Consider the following 14,384-nt stretch of genomic DNA (forward strand, 5'->3'; position numbering starts at 1 on the left):
CTGGGGACAAAGTGGCAGGTGGGGAACAAAGGTGAGAAGGTGGGGAGTGCATTCATCACCCAGCAGTGCAGGACGTCTGCTCTGCCAGAGGGAGGAGAGAGGTTTTTCTAATCCATGTCTGCCAACACAAGTGTCTGACGTGGGGGCACCTGGGCGAGGGGTTAGTGGAGAAACTTGGGCAAGAGAAGGGGCTCACTGGCCGGTGCTGGGAGAGGGGGATCGGGATGGAGGGCGGGGGTTGCCGATGGTGGGGTTTAGCGCTTCTCAATGTCTTCATTAAAACATGAAGCACATCTGGTGGGCGGCACATCTGGGAACAGTGGCGGGCGGCGCCGCAGCTCCATACGTGCTTGGGAATTAACAGGAAGAACAGAACGAGCCTGGAGTCTCCGCAATGGGCTGAGATCCAAAGGGAGGGATTAGGGATAGTGTTTTCTGCTCCCATCTGCAAGCGCCTTGTCCAACAGCAAGTGCAGAGGAGATGCCTCCAGGAGCATTTCATAATCCCAGAATTAGGATGAGCCACCAGCATGAGCCAACCATGAGCAATGCACAAGCTGTCCCACAATGCACTCAAGAGCTGCTGGAGTAAAACACTGATTGCAGCCCTGGTGGGAACGCAAGGTGGTCCTGATCTGCCCCCGAGGTAGTGCAGGAGGGCAGTGGGTGCCGTGGTTACTCTTCAGAGACGCTCAGGGCAAGGAACAGCAGGCAGGCAGAGGAGCTGGTTGGAGAACAGCACAGTCCTTGTGGCAACCAGCAGTACATTCAAGGTGGTGTGAGGCTGTGAAGGCGTCCGCAGCAGGAGCACAGCCCCATTCTTCCTCATGGGCACCTCTCAAGTACCACATGGGAGGAGGGCAGGGATTTGGTCCTGGGTCACGGACTGGGCTGCGACTGCTCACAGGGCCACATCCATGGGAGGCGCAATGCACCAGCCCAGCTCTCAATCCCAATCCTAACCCCAATCCCGATCTCAGTCCTGCCTGGGAGCAGCACCAGACCCACAGCCGGGGAGAGGGGCTATAACTGCTCCCAGTCCCTGGGGCCACGCACAGCCTGGATGAGCTCTGCGGCTCTCCCTGGAGTCAGGACCTGGACTGACCCAGCCCTGGGGACTCGGCTGAGAAATCGGGTGTGTTTGTCAGAGGGCACAGTGCAGGACGGCCACCCCACAAGCCCAGAGCCCCCTTCTTCAGGAGCCTCCAGGCAGGCTGAGTCCTGCACCGACAAAAGCACTTGGCCTTTCGTGTTTCCCACACCGCTGGGGCTGATCCTTGGCTCAGTGTCTTGTTGCCTTGCACAGAGGAGTCTCAGAATTGCATGGGGTACGGGAAAACCCTCCCGGCAGCCTGGGGGTGCATCCCTCAGCCCAGCAGTTTGTGCAGCTGAAGCCAGAACGATGGTTCTGCCCAGGCTGTGCTCACCCACGTCCCCACCTGCACGATGTCACGGCCACGGCGAGAGCCGGGCAGGGCTGGCAGGGGAGAGGGTGCTTGTTGGGAACAGCTCGGGGTGCCCACACTGACCCCAGCACCGAGCGAGCCCACAGCACGGGCCTGCAGGCATCTGGGGCTTTTGAGCCTGGGGGCAACGAGGCTGCAAATCCAGCCGGTGTTTCTGTTGGTAGAGGGGAAAAATAAGGGGGTGCGAGAACCCCGAGCGTGACTGCGGGCAGCTCCTGCGGGGCCAGTGGCTCTGCTCTGCACCCGGCGGGTGGGAGCTCCTTGATGCGCTTGAGCCTTGGCTTCAAGCCCAGAGCTTGTCCTCCTACGGGCACTGAAGGACCCCAGGGTATCCAAGGCTATAATCCCTCTCCTGACAAAGATGCTTGCCTGGAAGGAAGATCAAACCAAGCATAAGTCTCCATTCTTGCCGTATTTCTAAAACCTTTCCTGTTTCCCAGGGCACCTTCTCTGCGATGCCAGCCCAGGGGTTCCCACAGGCAGGGATCTGCTCCCTCCTGCCCCAGCACCAAAGCAGCCAGGAAATAGGCAGCTTTTCTGGAACCACCGCCAGGTTTCTCCCAGCAGCTTTTCCCGGAGTCCTCTCACACCAGAGCAGGTGCCAGGGAGGTATCTGGGCACAGGGCAGGCACTGCAGTGAGGAGCCACTGTGGGCCAGCAGCATCCCATCCCAGCAGCTCTGCTCCCCACCAAACTTGTCCTTCCCTGCCTGCAGGGCTTCCCCAAGGCTGCAGATCCCCATGTGGGATACGGGAACTGCTGGCAGAGTGTCCTCCCCCCGCTCCATGGCCCTGGGGCAAGGGTGCGCTGGCATGGGGAGCCCTGGCACTGGGATCGCATCCCACTGGCTCCAGGCAGCTTCCATGGGCTGACCTTTCCCTAAAGCTGTGGAATGGGGTCTGCAGGCAGGAGAGAAACACGTCAGGAAGGAAGGGGAGCACCACGCACAGACTCACACGGGTGGCGGTGCCCATTGGGCTGATCCCCATCCCCAGCAGGAGGGAAGGGACTGGTGGCAGTGGGACAGAGCCACCAGGACTGAGGAGGAAATTGTTTTCGGCTGGAATAAAGCGGGCAACCAATTGTCCATTGTCTTAAAACTGTCCAATGGTATCCGAAGCCTCCAACCATATTTTGAACTATCTTGGCTCACCACCACCACGATCACCAGCCCCACGGTGATGCAGAGTCTGACTGTGCCCTGGCTCTTGGAGCAGGACACTCATGTGCCAGGAGACCCCTGGCAACCACCACACCCTCACATGGAGCTGCAGCAAGGACGGACTCTCTCTGGGATGCCAAAACCCTCAGGCCATCCCTGCTGTGTCCCCCAGAGCACCTGAGGGGATGGGAACAATGCTGTTGTGGACAATTCGTTTCCAGGGCTGCTGCTCCATTTTCTGAGGTCTGGAGGGGAGCAGGACAATGAGGCCACTATGAATGTCCCCCCATGAGCAGCAGGACATACAGCAGGGTGAGAGGGGAGAGCACGAGGTACCTGTGGCCATGCTGCCTCCACCCAGGGCAGTGGCAAGCACTAAAATACGCTTTCTTCCAAAACCAACACCACTTTCTGACCTCAAGTGGTCTCTTATTCCCCAATTATCTACACTCAATGTGGTTGCGTGAGGGATTTCACCCTTTGAAGGTCCAAATAGGAACTGTTTCTCCTTTCTTGTCCGGAGAAGTCATGGATGACCACTGCCCACACTGTGCAGGCAGCTCTGGCTGCTCACCAGGAATTCAGCCATGTCCTGGGGAAGAGCAGGCACCTGTCCTGGCCACCCCAGACGGACAATGCCTGGCAAAGACTAAGGAGCATGAAATGATCATAGAATCATAGAACCATAGAATCATGGAATGGTTTGGGTTGGAACGGACCTCAAATCCCATCCAGTTCCACCCCCCTGCCATGGGCAGGGACACCTCCCACTGGATCAGGTTGCTCAAACCTCCATCCAACCTGGCCTTGAACCCCTCCAGGGATGGGGCAGCCACCACTGCTCTGGGCAACCTGGGCCAGGGCCTCCCCACCCTCACAGCAAAACATTTCTTCCTAAGATCTCATCTCCCTTCTCATCTTAAAACTGTTGCCCCTCACCCTCTCCCTGCACTCCCTGACCCAGAGCCCCTCCCCAGCTTTCCTGCAGCCCCTTTCAGTACTGGAAGCTGCTCTAAGGTCTCCCCACAGTCTTCTCTTCTCCAGGCTGAACAACCCCAACTCTCTCAGCCTGTCCTTATACAGAAGATGCTCCAGCCCTCAGATCATCTCCGTGGCCTCCTCTGGACTCGCTCCAACAGCTCCATGTCCTCCCTGTGCTGAGGACTCCAGAACTGAACACAGGGCTTCAGGTGGGGTCTGCCCAGAGCAGAGCAGAGGATCAGAATCCCCTCCCTGACCCTGTTGGTCCCACTGCTTTGGATGCAGCCCAGGACACAGCTGGTATCTGCGCTGTGAGTTCACGTTGAGCTTCTCTTCCTCCAGCATCTCAAGTCCTTCTCCTCAGGGCTGCTTCCAACCCATTCTCCGCCCAGCTTGTGTTTGTGTTTGGGACTGCCTCCACCCAGGTGCAGGACCTTGCCCTTGGCCTTGTTGAACTCTGTGAGGTTCGCACAGTATCAGTAATGCTGCTCCTCACCCCAATAACACAGTTTCTTTTGGTCGATGGTTACAGCCTCCTGCCCCTGCGGACATGTTTCCAGCCCTTTCCTCATCCCAAAGTGCAACAAGAAATCTCTGGAGAGCTCTTTCCTCTGCCTGAGCACCCGGGCGCACTCTGGCGTGATGCACTTTCTCTTCCCAGCCTTAGTCTAAATGGCTTTTTCCCATCCTCTCTCCACCAACCCGGTGCCTGGGCAGCCAGGTCCTTCCCTGCCTGGTGGGCTTCCAGCACGCAGCCCCTAAAAGCAGAAGATGACTCAAAGGCACCTGTGCTGGTCCTGAGACTGGGAGACCACCTTTTTTTTCTAGGATAAGGCTTTCCCACTGTCAAACTGTTGACTTAGCCAAAAACGTGCTGCACTGCACAGTGGCACCGAGGCCCAGCTCCGAGTGCCTTTGGCAAACCATTCTGGACACCCTCCCAGGGCTCCGAGTCCTTGGCAGCGGACAGAGGATCGTGGATCCTTTCTAAAGGGGGAGATTATGGGCTGCCCTTATTCCTGCCTCAAACTGCCCCTGATCCGAGAAGTGGGACCCCTTGTCTCCAGCAGAGCAATGCCAGCATCACGGCACAGGCAGGACAAGCGGTGGCACAGGCAGATGATGGCACAGGCAGATGATGGCACAGGCAGATGATGGCACAGGCAGGACAGATGATGGCACACACAGGACAGCCTTTCTTCCCCACCAGCACAGCAGAGAGGGCAGCACGAGGTGGCACCTGGCTGGCTGCAAGGACCTGTTTGCAGGGATGGCAGCAAAGGGACGGCTGCAGCACACTGGCAGGAGAGTGGGGGCTGTGACCCTTTGGCCAAGGCTCAGCCAAGTGAGCCAGTCCTCTCCCACAACCCTCCCCAGCCCCTGGTGGCTGCCTCCAGCCCCACCTGCCCCTGCTGCCCAGGCCCTGCAGGGTCCCATCTCAAACCCACGGACACCTGGGCACTGGGTAGAAGGTCTCTCCCAGCTGTGGGCAGCTCCCACTTTGGGCAAATCCTGCTGGAGTTTGCTTTCCTGGGGATGCTCGCTCAGCATCTGCCTCTCCGCAGCCTTCCAGCAGCTGAGCTCCTCTCCTTCAGGCAAAACCAGTGCCGCCCAGGGAGCAGGGATGAGCTTTGCAGAGCCACCACGAAGTCACCGGTTCCTGAGCTCAGGCTGTTGGACCCATCCATACCCAGGCCAGGGAATCAACCAGTTTTAATCACTTTATTAAATCTACTTTTCCCATATTTAACCCTTCTGCTTCACTACCATTACCCACACTGGGGCCTTTCATGGGAGCCTTCCTGCTGAACTCTGGGTTGCCCCCCACTCTCTCATCTCTCTTTAGGGTTTTTTCTCAAGTGACTGAAAAACGAGAGTCAGACAATCCAAAATCCTGAAATTAAAAACAATAAGATTTGTGAGCCACAGAGATTTTCGCAGCTACAATTGTTAGTTTTCAAACATAACTGCAAAACTCAACTTTTGTGCCTCTTTCAGGGAGAACTGGAACTTCTGTGCTCACCGTGGGGTGCCACCAGCTACAATCTCCGACCAAAAGCTCCTCCCTAGCTTTCCTGGAAAAATTGAATACTGGAAGCTGTCCTAAGGTGTCCCCAGAGCCTTCTCTTCTCCAGGCTTGAAAACCCCCAAAATAAAATCATGTTCTGTGAAGCTCTTAAAAACCCCTTAAGAGCCTCATTCACTTCCTCCGAATGCTGTAAAACTACAGGATTTACAAGCAGCTGGATACTCCTGAGGATGCACAGGGGTCTCTTGAGATGCAGACGGACACCTTCAAATGCACCGCAGGGTTCCTGCCCCAAACCAAGACATCTGTATGGGTCTTCTTTGGCCACTTCAGGAAGGTCGGCTGGCTCAGAGCAAACCTCTAAGTGATGAAAATCGAGTTGCTTCAGCAGGAAGCACTCAGGGACCGTCCCACATCCTAAGCACTGACTCCACGGTGCAGCATCTCGCTTGGCTCTGCGAGCATCCCGGCCAGCAGCGGGGGCTCAGCCTCAGTGTGGGGTCCCGTCTTCAAAGCCTTTTGAAGAAATGAAGTTCTGCCAAGGCGGTTACGTGCTGCAGGCTGGGAGCAAGCAGGACCCACACCTGGGGTGGCACCAGCTCAGCCTCTATCCCTGAGGCTGAAGCAGTTTGTGGAGGTGATGGAGTCACCAGCAGGAGAAGGGAGATGGAGAACAGCTCGTCCTGGGATGATCTCTGAGGCCTTCAGGGCTGCTGATGCTTCACTCAAAGCCACCACCCTGTCCTTTGAAGACGGTTTGTGCTGTGTAACTGGGACAAAGGCAAAAGCAATACCCACCCAGGTTCATGGGAGGGAAGCTGACAATGCAACCTCCAGGTGCTCCTCTGTTCCCATGGGGCTGTGCCCAGAAAGAGCATGGGAAGAATGCTTGCCCCCCCTCCAAGTTCATTTCTGCTCTCAGGTTTCAGCAGGTGACTTGGATGAAATCACGGAGTGCCATTTTCCAGCTCCAGCTGCATTTTGTTATCTTATGGCTTGGAAGAGCAATCACCGCTTCCCGTGCTGCTGGCGGGGGCTGCAGGCAGTTGCTGTCCTGCTGGGAGGGAAATCTTTCTGTGCTGGAAGGATTTTTTAAGCCTGAAGTCCCTGGGCAGGGCTGAAATGAAACTCTCTGTGCAGAAAAATAACATTTTGCGTGAATGTGAAGACTGGCAGAGATGCAAGCAGCCGCCAGCAGTCCGTGTCTCTTTTCCAAGGAGCAGCCAGCGAGGTCCAGCTCCCAAGACACGCCCTGTGCCAGGTGCCGCAGATGCTGCCTGGGTTGGTGAATCTTCAGCAGAGCTCAAACCAGTTCAGGAGTGGGAGAAGCTGCTGGGTGTGAATAAGCGACACTCTCAGCATATCCCTGTTCTGCTCCAGCCTGGTCCTCTTCCTGCCAGAGAGATTTTGTGTCCTTGGGACTGCTTTTGTCAAGGTTTTGGCAACTGGGGGCTGCAGGGATGGCTTCTGTATGAAGACACCAGGAGCTGCCCCCACACTGGACCCAGCTAGCTATAAGATGGATCCAGCGTTCCTGGAAGCTGGGCCCATCAGCAAAGATGGGTGGTTCCTCTGTGATAAAGCATGAAATAAAGGATAAAAAACCACCGCAAAGCAGCTAGGAAAGAGGAGTGACAATATGTGATAGAAACAGCCCTGGATACCCCCAGGTCAGCAAAGAAGGAGCAGCAAGAGGCCCTCCGCACGCTGCAGCAGATTCCCCTGCAGCTGTGGTGCAGCCCATGCTGTCCTCCTGCAGCCCACGGAGGGCCATGGTGGAGCAGAGATCCCCCTCCAGCTCGTGGAGGTCCACGGTGGAGCAGAGATCCACTCCCAGCCCTCAGCTCTGCTGTCCCACAGCCGGAGCCTGCCTGGCCTCTGAGCGCTGATCTGAGAGCCATACTGCTGCCAGGAAGCCTACCCGCGTCCTGTCCCCACCTTGACATGTAGGGAGATTCGTCTGCGCCTTGCTAAATGATTCAGCTTCCCTTTCTGACATCCCACATGTGCCTCTCCTGGGAAGTGAGCCCCAGGATCGGCACTTTCAGTTCTCCCGTGGTGACATGGGTACCCGACCACAGCAGGACTCCCACAACCCAGGGCCGAGCAGAGCTGCCGAGCAGCTGCCGCGTCCTGGCCGGTGCCAGCCAGGGGCACACGAGTCCACCATGCGGACCCTGAGCCCTGTCCCAGGCTGCAGATGCAACGCAGGTTTTTTTTGTCACCCTGCCAGGGCTGCTGCACCTGCAGGAGCGGGAGGGTGGCTCAGAGTGGGAAGAGAACCTACCTGGAGCCCTGCGTCCAGTTCTGGAATCCCCAGTACAAGGAGGATTTGGAACTGTTGGAGCATGTCCAGAGGAGGCCACGAAGATGATCCAAGGGCTGGAGAACCTCCTGTATGAGGAGAGGCTGAGAGTTGGGGTTGTTCAGCCTGGAGAAGAGAAGGCTGTGGGGAGACCTTAGAGCAGCTTCCAGTACTGAAAGGGGCTCCAGGAAAGCTGGGGAGGGGCTCTGGATCAGGGAATGGAGGGGTAGGATGAGGGGAATGGTTTTCAGCTGAAAGAGGAGAGACTGAGATGACATCTTAGGCAGAAATGCTTTCCTGTGAGGGTGGGGAGGCCCTGGCCCAGGTTGCCCAGAGCAGTGGTGGCTGCCCCATCCCTGGAGGGGTTCCAGGCCAGGCTGGATGGGGCATGAAGCCCCTGATCCAGTGGGAGGTTGCAGGAGTGTGGAACTGGATGGGCTTTAAGGTCTCTTCTGACTGATATCATTCTACGTTATGATTCTATGATGAACACCGGGTTCTGTGGCTGACAGTGGGTGGCCATGCAAGGGGCCACGTTTCCAGCGTCTGGAAAGACTTGGGTCCCCTGGGAGTCACCAGGCAGCTCGTGGTGAAGACTCAAGCACTCGCTTAGGCCCTTGGCAGTGGGTTTGAGCTCTCAAGTGAGATCTTTACACATGCAAGCTTCACCCATTTAAAAAACCCAAACATTCCAAGGTCCAGCTGCATCTATGGCTCCCACACACCGCTCCGAGCAAATCAGCCTGGGAGCAGGCAGCAGTGACACGGCTGTGGTGTCCTCATCATCCCCTCTTGCCATCCAGTGGTGTTCAGGGATGAGAGAGATGACAGTAAGCACATATGATGCTTCCCTTGAGGCCTCTCCCAGTCTTCTGCTATTTTCAGCTCAGGGGATTTCCTGTGCCAGATGTGATTTCCTGGTTTCTCTGAATTTACACCCTTTGGTAGATCTTGAATTTGTCAAAAAAAAAAATCTTTCTTCGGGTGCAAGCAAACTTCCAGCACCAGCGCCACCCCTCAACAATTCAGTCCTCCACCGCAGATGGGGAGCTGCCTGTTCCAGGCTGGGTTGAACCTGGCTCTCACCTCCTTTACCACCCTCGTGCACTGGAAGAGCTGGTGGCTCTGCCCCTCTTCAGCCTCTCCAGGAAAATCCTGAATCTCCAGATCCCCACGTCTACATTCTCTGGCCATAGGGTCCCATTCTGCTCAGACAGAGAGGTCTCTTCCCACCAGTTTCTCAGGGAATGTGTGGTCACTGTGATGCCGTCAGGTAGGGCTCCTTCACTGCTGCTGCCCCTCGTCCTCCCCTGCTCCTCACAGTGGATCCTGGCTGCCTCATGGGAGCAGGATCAGCCCTGTGTTCTCCTTGCTGCCCCACTGAGTGCACCTCACAGCCAGCTCCCACCTTACATCCCACCTGGAGGCGATTGGGACATTTACCATGAGACACAGGTCCACCATCATCCCGCAGGCTGGCCCGGTCCTCTCGGATTCTCACTCCAGCGATGTATTTTCCATTGCATTTAAAAATAAAACCTCGGCAATAAAAGCTCCAGCTAATTTTATACCCAGTCTGGTTTTCCCAGGCTCCTGAAGGACAAGATGCCTGCAGCAGCCTCGCAGCGCGTGTTCAACGCATGGCATGGACAGTGCTCATGCAGCTGGGTGCTTTGACACTTGAACGGGTGCCTGGGCGCTTGCGGGGTACGTGGGTGGAAGTGGGGTGCCTGGCAGGGCTGCAGTGGAGGATGGTGAGCCCCAGCAGAGGTGAGCCGAGGGGCTCCTTCCTCTTCACCTGGCTGGGGAGCCAGGAGAGGGGTGGGGGGAGCAGGCAGCTCAGCGAGCAGTGCCAGGAGTACAGATTGGCGTGGTGTGAGCAGGGACGGTGTGAGCAGACACCGTGTGAGCACGGACATGGTGTGAGAGCAGGCATGGTGTGAGCAGGGACATGATGTGAGCAGGGACATGGTGTGAGCATGGATACAGTGTGAGCAGGGAGATGGCGTGAGCAGGGACACAGTGTGAGCAGGGGCACAGTGTGAGCATGGATACAGTGTGAGCACGGACATGGTGTGAGCAGGGACACGGTGTGAGCACGGACATGGCATGAGCAGGGACATGGTGTGAGCATGGATATGGTGTGAACATTGACACTGTGAGCACAGACATGGTGTGAGCAGGGACACGGTGAGAGCATGGACACGGTGTGAGCAGGGATATGGCTTGAGCATGGACATGGTGTGAGCACAGACACGGTGTGAGCAGACAGTGTGAGCATGAACAAGTGTGAGCATGGACATGGTGTGAGCAGACACACAGTGTGAGCAGACATGGTGTGAGCAGGGACATAGCGTGAGCAGGGACGGTGTGAGCAGGGATACGGTGTAGGCACAGACACGGTGTGCACAGACACAGTGTGAGCAGACACAGTGTGAGCACGAACACGTGAGCACGGACACAGTGTGAGCACAGACACGGTGTGAGCTTTGACATGGTGTGAGCAGGGACATGGTGTGAGCATGGATACAGTGTGAGCAGGGACACGGCATGAGCAGGGACACGGTGTGAGCACGGACATGGTGTGAGCAGGAACATGGTGTGAGCACGGACATGGTGTGAGCAGGAACATGGTGTGAGCAGGGACACAGTGTGAGCACGGACATGGCGTGAGCGGGGACACGGTGTGAGCACAGACACGGTGTGAGCACGGACACGGTGTGAGCACAGACACGGTGTGAGCACGGACACGGTGTGAGCACAGACACGGTGTGAGCACGGACACGGTATGAGCTTTGACATGGCGTGAGCATAGACATGGTATGAGCAGGGACATGACGTGAGCAGGGACACGGTGTACATCACCCCAGGACAGTCTGGCTCAGCACGAGCATATACACACACAGGTGTTGCTGTGCCCGTGTGTGTGCCCATGGCAGGGGGTTCCCAGCGGTGCCTGGGCACCCACTCAAGCAGTGCCATGCATGCTGGTCTTGGCATCAGCCTCTGGCAGCTCCCCGGCTGCCCTGGGGGTCCTCAGCACACTCCTGGGTTGCACCGGAGTGTCCGTGTAGCTCTGGAGTTGCAGCAGTGTCACAGTTCGACATCACACACGAGGGGACAGGGAAAGCCACCTGCCAGCCCTGCCGCTGGGGCGATGGCATCACCGTGGCAGTGAGCACCTCTGGGCGTCTCAGACACAGCAGCGGGACCTGGACGCCAGCAGGGTTTGCCGGAGGGCAGGAGGGGCCCAGGGGGTTGGAGACCCAGGCAGGGCACCTCGGAGAACAGATCCTGTCCTGCAGCCCCACATCCCAAACACGTGCCATGCAAATGCCCTGTGAGCAGGGGGAGCCCCAGATCCCGCTGGGGGGCAGGGGAGGAAAAGTGACTCATGGCTCCAGGGAAATCGTGGGAATCCCTGGAAAAGCCACAAGAAACGGAGATGGGATGCAGAGCAGCATGGGCTTGGTGTTCCCTCTGTCCCCAGGACATGGAGCAGCCGTGGTGAGAGTTGTATCCCCACTCAGACTCCACAGGCACAGCCGTCTCCGGGGACTGGAAGCAGCCGGAGCATTCCTCCCAGCGTCAGCTCTCACTGGGTGAGTCGCTCCCAGCCTCACAGCCATAACGGCCCCAACGGTTTCGCTTTTCTCCTTAACCACATAAGGTTTTGCAATATTGAGGTTTTCACAGCTATGGAATGGAGGCTGAGGACCCTGAAAGCAATAATCATCTTTTCCTAAAAGGAATGCTGACAACAGCTGGTTTTGTTGGGTTTTGTTTGTTTCTTTCTTTCTTTTCTCCCTAATTTCCGGATTTTAGAAGGACCGGGGAGATTTATGACTTTCTAGGAGATGGCAGCAGCGCAACAACTTACTCATTCGAGGGAAATGTGAAGAGTGACTGGGCTGGAAACTCCCCTGAGGATTTTGATTAGAAAAGCAAAATGAAAGCTGACACATCCAGGTGCCCATGGAACGCTGCGAGGGTGCAGCTGCCCCTGCAGCACCCATAAAGAACCCTACCAGACAGCAATCCCGGTCACAGGGATGCTACGGATGAAGCTGGGGTGCTGCGCTCACCTCCCCCTGTGGTACAAGCCAGGCAGCCTGGAGTGGGGCAACGGCCCCAGCACTGACAGCCTTGGGGCCACTGGGGAGAATGCCCTGGTGTCTGTGCAGGAACGTTGGCACCAGGATGTCACAGAATCCCAGAATGGCCTGAGTTGGAAGGGACCCACAAGGATGATCCAGCCCAACTCCTGTCCCTGCACAGGACACCCCAACACTCACACCATGGGGCTGAGCACCTTAGCCAAATGCTGCTGGAATATCGTCAGGCTTGGTGCCGTGACTGCTGCCCTGGGAGCTGCTCCAGTGCTCCATCACCTTCTTGGAGAAGAACCTTCTCCAAATGTCCAACCTAACTCTCCCCTGGTGCATCTTCCTGCCATTCCCTGGGGTCCTGTCATTGGTCATTAGAGAGAGGAGCTCAGCACCTGCTCCTCCTCCTTGTGAGGAAGCTGCAGAGCACGATGAGGTCTCTCCTCAGTCTCCTCCAGGCTGAAGAGATCAAAGGACTTCAGCTGCTCCTCACACGCTTCTGCTCTAGACCCTTCACCAGCTCCGTGCCCTCCTCTGGAAGCTCTCCAGGAGCTTGAGACCCTGTTTATCCTGTGGCCCTAGAACTGCCCCCTGTGCTCAAGGTGGGGCCGCCCCAGTGCAGAGCAGAGAGGGACAATCCCCTCCCTTCCCCAGCTGGCGATGCAGTGCTGGATGCACCCCAGGATGCGGTTGCCCTCTTGGCTGCCTGGCACCTGCTGGCTCATGGTTAACTTGTGGTCAAACGGAACCCCCATCCCTTCCTGCAGAGCTGCTCTCCAGCCTCGCACTGCCCAGGCTGGGTGAATCCAGGGGTGCCACACCCCAAGAGCAAAACCTGGCACTTGCCCCTGTTCAGCCCCATGCAGCTGATGGTTGCCCAGCTCTCCAGTTGGTCCCGATCCCCCTGCAAGGTCTCTCTGGCCCCAAGAGTGCCTCTCAAAGGCCCAATTTGTTCTCTTCCTAAGCCATCCACACCAAATGTGCAACGCTGAAGTCGTTCTACTATGTGGTTATTCTCTCCCTAGCGCGTAGAGCAGAGCTCTCTCCAAGCTACCCAGGGCTCGTCCTTCACAGGGGTCGGGATGCTGAATGCAGGCCCTGGCACAGCTCTGGGCCTGGCACAGGGGGACATTCCATGCCTCCTCTGCAGAGTTTCAGCCTGGAGACTAACGGAGCATTTGGAAGAATTTTGGAAGTCCAATGGCATCTTGGCTTGTATCAGAAACGGTGTGACCAGCAGGTCCTGAGAGGTTATTCTCCCTCTGTACTCAGCACTGGTGAGACCACACCTTGAATCCTGTGTTCAGTTCTGGGCCCCTCACCACAAGAAGGATGTTGAGGCTCTGGAGCGTGTCCAGAGAAGAGCAACGAAGCTGGTGAGGGGGCTGGAGAACAAGTCTTATGAGGAGCGGCTGAGAGAGCTGGGGTTGTTTAGCCTGGAGAAGAGGAGGCTGAGGGGAGACCTTATTACTCTCTACAACTGCCTGAAAGGAGGTTGTGGAGAGGAGGGAGCTGGCCTCTTCTCCCAAGTGACAGGGGACAGGACAAGAGGGAATAGCCTGAAGCTCCGCCAGGGGAGGTTCAGGCTGGACATCAGGAAAAAAATTCTTCACAGAAAGAGTCATCGGGCACTGGAACAGCTGCCCAGGGAGGGGGTCGAGTCACCTTCCCGGAGGTGTTTAAGGAATGGGTGGATGAAGTGCTTAGGGACATGGTTTAAGGGAGTGTTAGGAATGGTTGGACTCGATGATCCAGTGGGTCCTTTCCAACCTGGTGACTCTATGATTTTAAGATCTAATGAAGATTTTTGAAGGATCTCAAGGAAGTGGATGCTTTCTGCATGGCAGAGCTCATGCCAGGAGTAACACCTCCCCACGTGCAACTTAGACCCGGCTTTTCCCTTGCAACTGGCCGTAAAGACAGCAGAAGGAAAAAGGCCAGTGTGCTAAAACAGCCTGAACTGAACCTAAAACAACACAAACTACTTTTATTTTGGGGTAAACAAAACCTTGGGGGCTGAGGCAATGTCCGGGTTTCTTTATTTAGCCAATAGGACAAAAATCCTTTCTTTCACAGTTTGGCCAGCTCTGGATGGGAGCCGTTCATCTTCAGAAGGGGTGGAAAAGCTGTTGTGTTTTGAGAGCTGCCCAGTGCCTTTATCACAGAATCATGGAATAGTTCAGGTTGGAAGGGACCTCAAAGCCCATCCAGTTTCATACTCCTGCCATGGCCAGGGACACCTCCCACTGGATCAGGGGCTCCAAGCCCTATCCAACCTGGCCTTGAACACCTCCAGGGATGGGGCAGCCACCACCGCTCTGGGCAACCTCACACC

This window comes from Cuculus canorus, chromosome 19, assembly GCF_017976375.1.
Source record: "Cuculus canorus isolate bCucCan1 chromosome 19, bCucCan1.pri, whole genome shotgun sequence".
Lineage (NCBI taxonomy): Eukaryota > Metazoa > Chordata > Aves > Cuculiformes > Cuculidae > Cuculus > Cuculus canorus.